Here is a 15,693-nt window from a genome sequence, read left to right as displayed (position 1 = left end):
AAGAAAATGAAGGATGCACACAGGAACACTCAAGTAAATTTTTTGGATGCAGTAGTACAATCGTAGATGTCCTTTGTCATAAGTCACTCCTCAGCCATTCCATGATTATAAGGGTATGATGCAAGTCTTATAAAAACTTCCATTTTCCATTATTTCAGTGTTTTTCAAAAAGTTAATTCATTCTTGAACCAATTTCTCATTGACATATTGCATTCTTTTCCCTAGAATTCCAAATTCTACTCTTCAGAATTCAGCATGTACTAAATGGCATTTGTCATAAATACAAAATAATCTCTATATTACATTCCCCAATGACTCCATGGGCCATGATACAGTTCACAGCTACAAGGATAGAAGAAAGAGTCAATATGTTCGCAAACTCTGATTCCTTATGTTTTAGACCGATGGTTGGCAATGCTCCTCCGTAAAGGGCCAGAAAGTAAATATTTTAGGTTTATGGGGCCATACGTTATCTCGCAGTGACTCAATTTTGCTTTTTCAGTGTAAAAGCAGTCAATGATGATGAATAAATGAGTAGATGTGGATGTCCTTAAATTAAACATTTTTAATTGAGAATAAAATTCAAATTTCATGTAATGTTCATGTATCACTGAATATTATTCTAATTTGGATTTTTTTCCAAACATTTAGAAAAGTAAAAATCATTTTTAGCTCTCTGGCCATACAAAAACAAGCTGTGTGCTGGATTTGGCCAATGAGCCAGAGTTTGCCAGCCTCTGCTTTTGACCTGCTATTGACTGTGCAATAGTGTCCACTTGCCACATGTGGTTATTGATCACTTGAAATGTAGTTAGTGTGACTGAAGAACTAGACTATTTATTTTTGCTTTGGGTTTCAAAAAAGAAGTTTATTAATTCAGCTTTTATAAAATTCGGTGCATTTGGAAGAACCTGGGTATGGAAATTTACTTTTCTAACTGCAAATTTTATGAAATATAAATAGCAATAAATATTTCCGATTAAAATTTAACGTCTGAATTTAAATGTGCTGAAAGTATATAAAATACATACCAGATTTTGAAGAATTGGTATGGAAAAGAATGTAAAGTGTCATTAATAATTTTATATTGAATACATGTTGAAATGATAAAATTTTGAATATATTGGTCTAATTCAATTGCTCTAATTGAATAAATTTGTCTAAATAAAATATATTATTAAAAGTGCTTTTATCTGTTTCTTTTTACATTATAATGCGGCTACTAGAAAATTTACAATTACATATGTGGCTCACGTTTTATTTCTATTGGACTGAACTACTCTAGACATACAGCTAGGTTACATTTCCTGGCGTCTCTTGCAATTTGGTGGGACTATATGACTGAGTTCAGGTTGAAGGAATGTGGGCAGCAGTGAAATAGGATACTTCTAAGCTTAGTCCATCAATATTTCCATGCTTTCTCTTTTCACCTTCTACCCAATAAATGCAGAAAACTCAGAAGAAAAGTAGGAGGCATTAGAGCATGTTACACAGAAAACTGGAGGGAGCTTGCATCCTGAGAGATGGCGTAGGGGCCAGCTGGCCTGGAGAATGACCTGACCCAATATCCCTGCTTTTAACTGTATTGTGAGCAAGAGATGAATTTTTACCATGCTAAGCTACAGAACTTACCATGTTGCTTTTACAGTGGATACTCACCTTAAATAATCCTATAAGCTTTAAAAATGCCCCAAGGAGCCAGCAGAGAGTACAAGGAATGGATTTACCCCTTCTACTTTAAACAATTAGAAAACTGGACACAATATGACAACCACTTTTAGACTTAGAAAACCGGAAACATGGGACTGTGGTCTCTGAAGAGGGAAACAAACCAATTTTAAGCCCTATATTTGAGGGAGAGAGAGTAGAGTACTGCAAAGATTTCCAGAGGGGACTTCTCTACAAGCTGACTGATACTTCTCAGGGAATCTGTGAACGAAATTTCATGAGACCCGAGAAAGAACCATCTAAGAGAAGCAGATGGAGTGAATTCTGGTGCTGATGATGTGAGGTGGGAAAATTTGTGTTCCCATCAATTCTAGTGGAAAGACATAGAAATGAATGAACTAAGGGCTAGAATTCTCAGAAGGGTATTGCCTTAGTCGTGAGGTTAACTTAGACCTGGGATAGATACTGCTCTGGACCCAATATAAAAACCTTGAAATAATCAAACTAATTCCAAGAAACTTAGCAGTGTGCAGAGACAAAATAAAAAATACTGTTTAAAGGAATGCAAACATATCCAACAATCAACAGTATGAGTTATAGCTCCAGCATTCAATAAAAATTGCCATATGTACAAAGTAGCAGGAAAGTATGATCCAGGAGCAGGAAGAGAAATACTGAATAGAAGCAAACCCAGAAATGAAATAAAAAATAGGATTAGAAGATACAGACATTATGACAACTATTATTAAAATACTGTGTATGTTGAATAAGGTAAAGGAAAACACCACCATAAGGAGAGAGAAAGAAGACACAAAAAATCCAATCAGAAAATTTAGAGATGAAAAATAAAGTTCAGAAATAAAAAACATACCGGATGTGATTTGCCACAAATTAGATAGAGCAAGAAAGTATCAGTTAACTTGATTTGGAGATATTGTAATAGAAACCATTCAAAATAATGTAGATAGGAAAAACAAAAAACAAAAAACAAAAAACAAAAAAAAAGCTTAAACCTGAGTTTCAGTAAGCGCCAGGACAGTAACAAGAAAATTTGAAGTTTAAGAAGTGAAGACATGACATACAGAATAAATATTTTATTTTATTATTTTATTTTATTTTATTTTTAATTTTATTTATTAGAGAGAGAGAGAGAGCTAGCAGCAGCACAAAGCACTTGAGTGGGAGCCTGATGCCGGGCTTGATCCCAGGACCCTGGGGATCAAGACCTGAGCTGAAGACAGACGCTTAACAGACTGAGTCACCTGGGTGCCCCTGAAATAAATATTTTTTAAATGCCAGAGCACATCACAAACAAACGACTGAAAATATGAGCTATAGAAAAATTCTTAAAAGTACCCAGAGGGAAAAGGGAACATTATGCACAGAGGATTAAATATAAGAGTTATAGTAACTGTTAAATAGAACAGGTATACTGATAATCTAATAGTGGAATATACAAAATAATCATAAAAATGAAAAACAAAGCAATGCAAAAGAAGTCAGGAAAGAAATGAAAAGTAAGAATAGAAGGAACAAATAGAAAACAGCAGCAAAATGGTAGGTTTAAGATGAACCATATAAACATTGTAATGCAAATGGTATAACATTCTAAGTAGAAGTGAGATAGTCTCAGCTTGAATAAAAAAGCCAGACTGATATGCTGCTTGTAAGAGACTCATTTTAAATATAAAAACATTCATTGCTTAAAAGCAAAAGTACAGGGCAGCCTGGATAGCTCAGTGGTTTAGCGTTGCCTTCAGCCCAGGGCATGACCCCAGAGTCCCGGGATGGAGTCCTACATCGGGTTCCCCGCAGGGAGCCTGCTTCTCCCTCTCCCTGTGTCTCTGCCTCTCTCTCTCTCTCTCTCTCTCACTCTCTCTCTGTTTCTCATGAATAAATAAATAAAATCTTTTAAAAATTTTCAAAAAAAAGTACAAACAAAATACCATTCAAACAATAAGGACATATGATTGACAGAAGTGGCTACACACTCTATTAATAAGAATCATATTAAATTTCAGAACAAGGAATATTGCCAGGGATAAAGAGAAACATAATGATAAACGTGTCATTTTCATAAGAGGGTATAACAACTCTAAACGTGTTTGCCTCAAATGACATAACAGAACTTGAATGGGAAAAAGGGAGAAACATGAAATCCATATGTATTTTAGTTGACATAAGAAATACATAGGAAAAAAAGAAATACATAGAAAATCAGTAAAACTATCATAGACTTGAAAAAGCTATTAAATAACTTGACCTAATAAACATTTATAATACACTCCACTCAACAGTAACAGGATGCTCTTCTGAAGTATGCACGAAACATCCAAGGAGATAGATTCTATTCTAGTCCATAAAACAAGTCTGAATAGGTTCTCTGCCCACAATAGAATCATTACAAATCAATAGCATAAATATATCTAATTTAACCACAGATTATACAATAGCCTTCAAATCGAAAAAGACGTCTCAAAGGAAGTTAGCTTGCAGAGGTGGGTAAACCTCTTGTTTCAAGGATGACCTTGCAACCCGAACCTAACCTAATCTCATCACATCATCCTCCTGGCCTCAGTCATTGATTCAGAGAACACGTGAAAGACGTTTACCCAGAGAAGATCACGGTTCCTTTGCTGGGTTGACTAAATAGAGACCTGCATCCCCTCCTTTGCTGTTGTAGAGGATACAGGACCTAGGCTTCACATTGCTGCTGCCCTGGTGCTGTCTTGAGGGAAAAAGCTGCCTTGAGTACAGAGACCCTCTCGGGAAATGAAGGCCAAGAAATAGAACGCGAGTTAGCCCCGCTAAGATTGCTTGAGTTTACTACCTTGAGCCGAATCTGCACCCGGAACTTGTTTTGACCTTTGCAGTTACAGGAGTCAGCAAAATCCCTGTTGTCTGAGTCAGCATGAATGGGATTTTTCACCTTTGCAACAGAAAAAATCCGAAGTGCTGTATGCATCAAACCGCTGCTTTGTGCTTTTCCCTACTCACACGTATAGAAAGAGCCCTATTCCCTGCATTGACTTTGAAAAACACGCAGGATAACAATAGATTCAAAATGCAAATGGAATAAATATTCAGCTTATTTTCCCTGGTCTGCAAGTGATCTGCAAGCAGAGGTAGCTACACAGGTAGATACACAGAGGGATTGGTGGGCAGTAGAGATGGACAAGAGGTTAATTTAGGCTTCCTAGGACAGACTTTTGTGGTTCAAAACTGAATATCTCTGTGAACTGAGCCCTGGCAAAGGCAGTTGTCATTTGTTTTTTATTACTTACGTTTTCCCACCAAATTATCTACGTGGTGGAGTAATAGGCAAGTATCCCCAATGGGTGGCCACTAGGTTTTACTTTTTAATAATTTTATGGGTTTAAATATAATTCCTTTGCTAACTACAGGATATTTTCTTTAATCTATTTGATTAAGCAAGCCAAGAATTGGAAAGATAATGTTTCCTAACTTCCTTTCTGATGAATAATGAATGTCACTAAGGAATAAGATAGTAGGAGGTAGTTGCCTGGGCCATCTGCTGCATATGGGTACAGAGGAAAGATATTAAACTTTAAATTAGGTATTGCCTTCACAGAACCTAAAAGATGAAAGGAAATATGCACTAAACTGGAAGATAATAATCAATTCCTACCAGTCAATTTACTTCTTTGAAAGTATAAAAAACATAATTATCTCTTTTACTCCCTGGTCAACATATTTTGTATTTAGTTGAATACAGGAAATCAGTAACTAAGCACATCGCCTTTTCAGTTTAATGTCTTTTCAGATTTCTACAAATGAAATGTGCAAGTTTTTAATACACAACTGATGAACATCTAAGAAAAAAAAACACTATTTTTTCAACATACATAATATGATTAAGAAACAGAATCTCATTTCCATGGCAACTACACCATAGGTCAAAGGAGAGAAATAGAACATTTATGGCAAAGTTTAAAAATTATTCACCAAGTTATGGTCATCAGCATAACAATTAATTGTAATGAAGAAGGGACCTCTCTGTTGCTTCATTGTCCTGTATAACTATTCATAAGGAAAACAATGTCTCTCTCTCTCTATATATATATATGTATATATATATATATACATACATATATATATATCTGCAAATGTCTGCTATTTTGATGTGATATCTATTTAAACAAGATTTAGGGAAAATAATTTTAGGGGACGAGTGTAAATACTGGAAAGGATCCTACAGAAAATTTAGTGTAGTCGTTAACAGCGTAGCTACGAAGTAAACAGAGATTAGATTAAAATTGTATGCATGACACTTGGACACGTTACCTAATTTTTTTACCTCTCAATTTGTTCATCAATCAGTTGTATAAGTGTTATTCATTTCACCTTATAGACTAAGTACATAAAATAGTGTAAAGACACATCAATAAATTTTGAGTGAAGGATGTGGAAAAGCAATTTAGAAGATAAAGACTTACATCATAACCATGTTAAAAACACTCAACTTCACTGGTGATTACATAAAAACACATTTACCACCTTTCACGAGCTAAATTGAAAAAAAAATTGTAAAAGATTTAGAATATCCAGCATTAGTAGAGCAGAAGGGAAGGATGATCCTTGCACACTGTTGCTCCATGAACAATTGGGACAACATTTGGGGACAGTATTTAGGAAGCACCTGAGACATTTTAAGATGTGTCTACTCTTTCATGTATTTATTGTATGATTAGGAATCAATCCTGCTGAGATACCAGCAGATTTATATCCACCTATATAAATGGATATATATTGCTGCACTGTTTGTGATAGTAAAAAAAATTGGGCCAGCTTAAATATCACATAAGCAGATGAAGGGACAGAGACACGATGAAATATTATGCAGTCCAAAACAAATAAAGCCCATGTGTGCACGATGACATAGAAAGAGGTTTATGGGATACTGCTTCATGAAAAAAAACAAATTAAAAACAGAAGAGAAACAACATACACTCTACGATCTTCTGTTTATCATCCTGGATATGTATTTTTTTTTAAGATTTATTTATTTATGATAGACATAGAGAGAGAGAGAGAGAGAGAGGCAGAGACACAGGAGGAGGGAGAAGCAGGCTCCATGCAGGGAGCCCGATGTGGGATTCGATCCCAGGTCTCCAGGATCGCGCCCTGGGCCAAAGGCAGGCGCTAAACCGCTGCGCCACCCAGGGATCCCCCTGGATATGTACTTCAAGGAGTGCATTTAGGTTTCATATTAAAATGAATTTTAGACCTACATTAATTAGAATGTTATTTTGTAAGCTACTCAGCAATATTTCTAGCACAAAAGCTGTGTTAAATAGTAATTGTCATTTCTGCAATGATTGATTGTGTATTTTGGGTCAACTCGCATAAAGAGCTAATAAAAGTAAGGTTATCTAACCTAGAATTGAAAAGTGAGAACAGGGACAATTGCACCCAAGATATGGTGATTGTGGATATCTTTCCAGAAGACCAAACAGAATTATTTTCCGAAAGTGTAGAGTATTAAGACACAAATTTCTGTCTCTTGTTTCTGCTGCTGTAGATTAACAAATGTGTTAAAATGCATCTTTTTCTCTTTTCCTTCTTTTAGAAAAATAGTGATTACCCAGCCTTTCGTGATCTACCATGGTCTGAATTATTGGCTTATTTTTTGTTTTGTTTTCTTTTGTATAAAGTGAATGGTATTATGAGTGTGATAGGAACCTTAGATTTTAGAAGATTGGACACTCAGATGCATTAGGTCAGAATTAAAGGGGGATGGATAAGGCTGGACGCTGAAGAAGCTAGGGGAATAGAGAATACCTTATTACCTTGACCCCAGGAGGAGAGATTTACATTCTCTGAAAGTGGGAAGACTTAGGAGTGCAAGGATTCTCGTGTGGGTGTCGTGTGCACCCCAGTGGTATAAACACTCCAAAGTGATGGAACATTATTGGGGGTGACACTGTGGTTACTTTGAGACTAAACCAAAGGTCCCGTGTCCGGTGGATTCTGGCTTGGTCTGCAGCGGGTTGACGTATGGAGCCTCTTCTAACTACTGGATAGTCTACAAGAGCGTCATGAATAAAATGTGTCGGAAACCAGAGACTCTTAATATCTTCAGACTTTGTAAGCTTCAAATACCATGTAACATACCATGGGAAAAAGGACACACAGATCAATTTTCCAGTTCTGGCGTCCAATAAGATTATATAACTTAACACTAAGGAGGTGATTAGGAACCATAAGTAGATTATAATTGCAGAGTGTTAACATTTTAGAATAAGAAGCTATCGCTTTAAGATTTCTTCCCCTTAATTCAAAGAAAGGTGAAGTCCCATGTGCCTCTCACAAGGCCACGTGATGGCCTTCTTGTCTCTTTATAAGACAAGAAATGGAAAAAAAAAGAGTAGGGTTTGATAACTCCAGCCAGAACTGCCTCATCAGTTGGCTATTTGAACTATTTCACCACATGTATGATTCAAACCAACTGCATGTCAAATGTTGAGCATGAACCATCTGCGCTGACTGTTAAAATATCCAACTGATTAACTTACCATAGATCCTGAGTTCTACGCCTTCTTCTTAGCTATTCAACCTACGATTTGCAATTTAAATTAAATTGTTGTTCTTCCAACACCAACAGGAAAGACTTCAGTGATTACTGTTTAGTTTTCCTTTTCTTGCTAATTCCTGGAGAAGTTCATAGACTTCATAGGATTTTTACTTACTTTTGTCCCGTTTAAAAATTTATCACCAAATTACTGTTATATGGCTATAGGATGAATAAGCTTCTGGATAATACAGCTAGGATAAAATGCTAGAGCAATAAAAAATAAAATAAAATAAAATAAAATAAAATAAAATAAAATGCTAAAGCAACTGGATAATAAAATCAAGATATGAAAATATCTTTCCAGGTTGAAATAATTGGTACTTGCTACCTGGAGAGGTGGAGATTAATTGATATGAAAACAGTTGGGTTAAATAAATGAATTCTTAAAATGTGGGCTATGGGGAAAGTTGCTCAATGGCAATTCAAACAAAAATAACCTAGGTTTGATTCGATTGAAACTCAATATATACTCAATATAACATGGATAGAAAAATGCATACTTGCACAACATCATTTTGGTTAATAGTGCTATGATAGTGTAACTTTGAATGTTTTATCACATTTTGAAGTAAGACCTACAAAGAAGATAATTTAAGCTCAACTTAGCTGTATTTAAGAATCTTTTTATTTCTATGACAGTCTAAAGGATATTTAAGTTCAGAGGAGAGACTCATTTACTCCATCTTAAATAACAGGATAAAATTTTGGTTTTTTGAACTAGCAGTGATTTGAGTAGGAAAAGAGAGAAAATTAGAATATTCTCAGTACAGTGGAAAATCTGGCAACCTTATCCAAAATGGCCCATCAATGACAGACTCTGAATGGTCCATCAAGGAAGGAGTCAAAGTAAACTGCAAGTCAAAGTAAAATCACGCTGCTGAGTCAAAGGAAATTTTCTTGAGCAGCTTCTCTGTCTAACATTCTCAGTACAAGGGAAATATGTCTACAGAGCTAAATAGAAAAAAAAAGGGATCATAACATTTCAGATATACTAAGGTTATATAGCCAGTAAGTGCCAAACCTGATACGTGGACACACATCTGATAATAATCCCTTTTTATTATATTTTACCTATTAACATCCAGGCACTATGAATGGGAAACCAAATCTTTGTATTTTGCAGGAACTATGTGTGGTTCATTGTGCATACCGGAGGTTTTATAAAGAAATATGAAATTTTGATTTATAGTTTGTAAACTATTATTTTCATTCGGTGACCGTGATCCTGGCAAACAGTCTTGGGAAATCGTATTAACATTATTATTTTTCTTTAAAGTTAAAGTTCAGAGGGATAAGGTAGTTTGCCCAAATTATAAAAGTATTAATGCAAATCCTAGGTAAGATCTTGTGTCTTTAGATTTTAGTCGAGTCCTCAAAGGCATGTTCATAAAACTTGAAACAAAAACAAAGCATGGTGCTTAATTCACGTAAGCAGTTTTGTTAATTTTTTTTTTATTTTTAAATTCCGGTTCAGATAAAAATCGAAATGTGTCCAGTGGTGTGGACTTCCAACATGAAACAGTTGAAAGAGTACAGTATAGGTCAGATGATATGAGGGTTAAAGAAGTCCAGGTGCATATTTTGCCTTGCTCACCAGTAGTCTTGGGCAAATTGCTTAATTTCTATGAGTCCCGGTGTTTTCATGCCTAGAATGGAGATGACAATATCAAGTTTTAAAGCCTAAACACATGGTAGTTTCAGATTCTCTTTAGCCATATATCCTTTTCCCAGAATTAGTTTAGATAAAGAATCTATGCTGAAATTTCCTCAAAGTGGTTCATCAGTGTGAGTCTAGCACAGTAACTCTACTAGTAAATAACTGTTGTATCTGGAGTTCAGCTTCAATTGCTAGGATGGCAGTTACGGACCTGCAACAGCTCTTTGTACTCATAATTTCTTGAACCTATCATCAATTACATTTACCCCATGTCTAAACTACCCTGAGAGCAATATCAGTCGACACCTTTGCTTACTGGATTTATGACTAGATTTGGATCACGAGCAAACAACAACAACAAAAAACCTGACGAGAGAATGGACAGTGTGAAAGCGTTGAGTGTGTGGAGTCAAATTAGTGAAGCGACAAAAGGAAAACAAAAAGAAATAAAGGCAACATCACTGGGGAAAAAAAGAAATATATGAAGTAGGTATTTTTAACTCAAGTGGCAGGATTTTATAAATATTCATTTCTGAACATGATAATTTTCATAAGGAGTCGTTAGGTAGTTTGCAAATGCATTTCATCTTAAAATAATTGGCAAAATAAGATATCCGGTTTACTAAATCAATATTCGTTCATATAAATATTTATGGCACATTTTTTTCTGTGCCAGGTACAGGATCCATAATTCAATGTTACTTTATTAGAAATTGAGACCTAGTAAATAGTAAAATATGGTCCGGGTCGTATGGGTTGTCAAAGAATCAGTGTATTCTTGGTCAATGACCAAGCACAAATGACATAAAAGCATACTGAATGATTTAACCGTTTTTCTGGAGGCATTCAGAATCCTTCCATTCATTTAACCCACCTGCCCTGATGGGGTGCTATTTAGTGGGAACACAGTGGTGATCAAAGTGGTTTTGTGCTTCAGCTTTCCCAAAGTTTAGAATTGACGGAAACAGATCCAGAATTGACAGGATGATAGTGTGAGAGCTGCCCTATGACCGAAGGAAGTCCAGGAGGCTAGCTGGGGCCAGGAAGAGTAAGTCATTCTTTTGAGGCAAACTTTAAAGGAGAGAGGATGTTTGAATTTGGTTTTGAGGAACAAATATGAGTTAGTCAGATTTTACTTGGGAGTGGGAGGGGAGATATTACTTCAGATGGTGAGAAACTTCCTGAAATACTTTAGGGCTACCATTACTTGCAGAAACTGCAGGGGAAAAAAAATGCATTGGCCTTATAGCCTATGCCAAAATTATTGTTGTGGTGATAAATGTCTAATATCAGCTTGTTTTCTATTTACCACTCTGTCTTCCTCTTGGACAACTCCTATCATTTAAGAATTAGTTTGCATTATCTTCAGTTGGGTAGGTTCCCTGGTCCCACGCACCAAACTGGTTGGGTGCTCACCCCCGAGCTCTGATAAGCATTGTGTGCAAACCTCCATCGCAGGAGAAGGGGCGGAGGGGGGAGAGCGGGAGGAGGAGAAAGTGCTATCACAGCACTTGTCAAGTTCAATTGGCATAATATCTATTTGTGTACGTTGTCCCACCGGGCTGTGGGCTCCTTGTGGACAGCTCTTATCAAAGTGCCTGTCACAGGGCAGGTGTTCCATAAAGGTTGAATGAGTTAAATAATGAATGAGAAGAATATGGAGATTTTCAATGGTTTCATTTTGCAGTGAGAGTTGAATACATATTCAAGGAGATGCTCCCCGTTGCCTAGGAAATTGCAGACAAACTGCTTAGCCCAGCACCCCGTAGCTCCACAATCTCAGTCCGCATTTCCGTCCCCGCGCCACCGACTGCACATAGCAACCCTAGGCACTATCCACATTAGAGTCTGCAGGGACCTGGCCTGGACTGGACTGGCCTGGACTCTGCATCCTCCGCATCTTCTCCGCTCTCCGCTGCCCTATGGACACTAACTAAGCGTGCACTAAGATTTGGAAGACACAGATTCTAACCCCGGCCTCGTCGGTAGACCCTGTAAAACCTAGAATATGCTGTTTGATGAATCCGGGTGTCCTTTTATTGTCATGAAATAGTTATTAGTCACTTTAAAGCTCTCATCCTCTCCAACTCCCATGACCTTTGCTAAAACACTCTGATAATCTCTTTCCCTTTATAGCATGCACCCCCACCCGGTGGCCCAGGAACCAGAATGGTGCCTCGCACAGTCTGTGCTCAGAATATATTTATTGGGTTAATAAATGAATGAATAATTAAGTGGTTCTATGCTTATTTCATAACATCACTCTGAAGGCCTTGAGGCAGTCTTTGTCCAATAGATGTACCTTCGTGTCTCCATCATGTGTCACTCCGAACTAGCATATTGTGAATCTTCAAGGAATATATATATTTTTTATTTATTTATTTATTTATTTATTTATTTATTTATTTATTTATATTTTTATTTATTTTATTTTTATTTTTTATTTATTTTATTTTTATTTTATTTTATTTTATATATATATATTTTTTTTTTTTTTTGCACGGTGAATGTATGCATAATGCTTGAATAAATGGTCCGCATTTACACCTACAGTAACCGGAGCTCAGAGGGAAGTCTGACTTGTACTGTATGAAGATCATGAGCTAACTAGAATTTTAAAAACAGAACTCAGCATGGTCTTTTAATGTCACGTGTACAAAACAGGTAACTAAGGTCAGATTCCATTTTAAGGTACTGAGGAAAAGACACCGCATCACATATTCTCTGCGGAGAAAATAGCATGCTTCGGACACTGGATGAAGTTGACTTAGAACCAGATTAGACTCTAATTCTAGGAAGCAATTTCTGCCTCCTCTGAGAAGCTCATATTTATGAGATGTGGTTGTGCCCCCGAAGCCAGTGACACTCTGTGGACATCACTACGATTTCACACACCTGGTTCCACCCATTTCAGTACAGTCACCGTGTGTGGGTCTTACGCCCCTTATTAGCTCACAGGAAACCCCAGAACAAGGGCTCCTTTTCCTGCCTCTGTTTCCCAGTAGGGTGCCTTGAATACAAATGACGTGCATATATTGTACGCAAACGTTCAGTTCTGTGGAACTGAGATGGAGCACTCAGTTTCTCCTCAGGGCTGACTTACTCCACTTAAGAAAGGGACAGGGAAGGCTCTGCATTCCTAGGGTGTTCTCAAGTATGTATTCATTTTATCCAACCATTCTCTCATCCTCACTGTGGCTTTATCTCAGCTTTCGGTGCCCACAGTCAGGAAGAATGGGCTGAAGGGACACCGAGGACCTTGACTTTGTAGTTCAGCAATTTTAACACCCACTGCTCTACGCCTGATTTCTAGGTCCAAGACAGGGGATAGACTGGCAGGACCATTTAGGGCATAATCCAGGCCACACCCTCAGAACTATGGTAACTGTAATAAGTAAACCAGATGGTGGGACTCTGTCATATAAACGAGCCAAAGATGGCCTTCAAGTATTGGGCCTAGGTGTTTATTTCTTTGCTGCAGGCTGAGACTCATTAGCTCAAAAGCCTACTGGCACCAAACTTAAATTTATACGCTTTCATTTATTTTAAAAGTATCCCAGCAAGTGGATTTTTAGATGGTTAGAGCCTGCCCCCTTTGCATACTGTCTGAATCCTCACCTCACATCTGTTGGCCATTGGTAAGAGAGAGCCTTGTGGTTATAAAAATCCCAAGCAGCTCCTCTGAGTTTATTGACCCCAGAGACTCCCAGCCTTGATGCTGGGCTAGACCCCTAGATGGGGAGCCCCTTCTGGATCGCCCTCATCCCCACGAGCTCCCTTGACCTCCATTCCCCTCTCCTAGGGGACGCCCCCTCTCATGCAACCCTGTCCAAGTGCTACCCAATAAAACTTGTTGTGAATAACTGCCTGTTGTGCTCATATCTTTTTTCTAGGTCAGCTCCAAATCCCTTGAACAAACTATCATTGAAGTTCTTTCTCAGAAGGAAAAAAAAATATATATAAATTCTTTTATTCCTGGAAAGGAAACAGTTATCAAAATTATATTCACATTTTAGTCTTCATGCATTCACATTACTCATTAAAAGAAATGAAAACTCTTTGTCTACGTTTGCCCAATATGCACATATATATACAGACACACACGTGTACAGACATGGATTTCCTTGTTTATGTTGTTATGCTGTTTTATGTTAGGCTGTTTTCATTTTAACTCCCACTTTTCCTCATTCCTTACCCTTTTTTTTTTCCCTTTTTAAACCGTCTCACGGGCTTTTCTTTCACTTCAACGTATTTTCTTGGGAAATAGAATCTTAAACAGGTACAAGTCTATGTAATACATAAAGACCGAGCAGTTGTCCTGAAGGGTGAGCCTGGTGTGCAAACGCCCACATCCTGACTTGCAAGTTACCCGCAAAAAAATCTGCGGAGCCCCTTCCTGTGATTTGCATGTTAGTGGCAGCCTCTTTAGCACGGGGAGATTATGGCTATTAGCCTTATTCCCAGTTTGTTTGCAAACCTCAGCCTTGATAAGGAAACACCTACCACACAGGCTTTCCCTGGGCCGCCCGATAGGCTCCAGGTCTGGTCATTTCTGGTGCCTCAGCACCACTGAAGGCCTCCATGGCTTTCAATCACAATTAGGGTTAATAACACTCCGGCCTCCCCGTGTGCGTGTTCCTCTTCTCCAGCTGTGACTGAATGCGGCCTTCCCCACAGCCCCAGCACCCCCATCGCATCATGGAAGGAAGCTCTCCACTTTCATCTAGCCTGATTATGCAGGTATGAGTTTCCCATGGCAGCTGGCTGAGATCTCGGTGGCAGCTTGCCTCCCCCTGGCATGTATGCGCTGTCACCAAAAGGCGCTTTTAAGTCTTCCTTTGCTACACATCCTTTATAGCTCCTTGCTAGACAAAACAAATCCTTAAGAGAGAGAGAGAGAGAAAAAAAAAAAGGACAGTGAAGAGGGGGGCAGGGTGTGGGGAATCACAAAGGAATCCAGGAGAGTAACAGGAAGAAGAGTGAGCAACAACTTGGCCTCCCTTCAAGTGCCCTGGTTTAGCAGGCTTCTGTTAAACTATTAAAGGGTGCTCACAGGGGTTTAGGGCGAAGGAAACGGGCATTTACCAAGGCTTTGATGTAAAGAGGGAACCCTACTGAATGCTGACTATGACGCTGATACCATACTGTAGCAAAATATTTCAACTGCATCAACTCACTGAAAGTGGACAACTCATCAATTTGATGGTCACTATTATTATTATTATTAATTATTATTATTATTAATTATTTATTTAACTGAAGAGTAAACTGTGCAAAGTTATGCCACCTGGTTAGCCATAACAGGGGCTTGGATGATACTCCTCACACCTGTAGATCTTTCCTACCCATATCCGCGAATTTTTTCAACCTCGTGATAAATCAAAACAAGGTATTGTACCCTAATTTTAGATGAAGATTCTGAGGTTTGAAAGTTTGCTATTTATTCTTTTTTTTTAATTTTTTTGAGGGGGTGAGGGAGGGACAGAGGAAAAGGGAGAGATCCCAAGCAGGCTCCATGCTCAACACATGTGTGGAGCCCAACACCGGGCCTGATCTCACGAACCTGAGATCATGACCTGAGCCAAAATCAAGAGTCAGTTGCTTACCTGACTAAGCCACCCAGGCGCCCCTGTTTATTCTAGTATAGATACATATAGATAGAGCTATAGATATGTGCATATATTCTCCCTTCAAAGGGACTGTGGTGACCTTCAGAAAAACTGCAAGCAGTAAAATTGGATCCTCCAAATCTAGAGTTGCTACCAATGTAGAT

Source organism: Canis lupus, chromosome 3, assembly GCF_003254725.2.
Source record: "Canis lupus dingo isolate Sandy chromosome 3, ASM325472v2, whole genome shotgun sequence".
In the NCBI taxonomy this organism is placed as follows: domain Eukaryota; kingdom Metazoa; phylum Chordata; class Mammalia; order Carnivora; family Canidae; genus Canis; species Canis lupus.
This window is presented reverse-complemented; position numbering follows the sequence as displayed.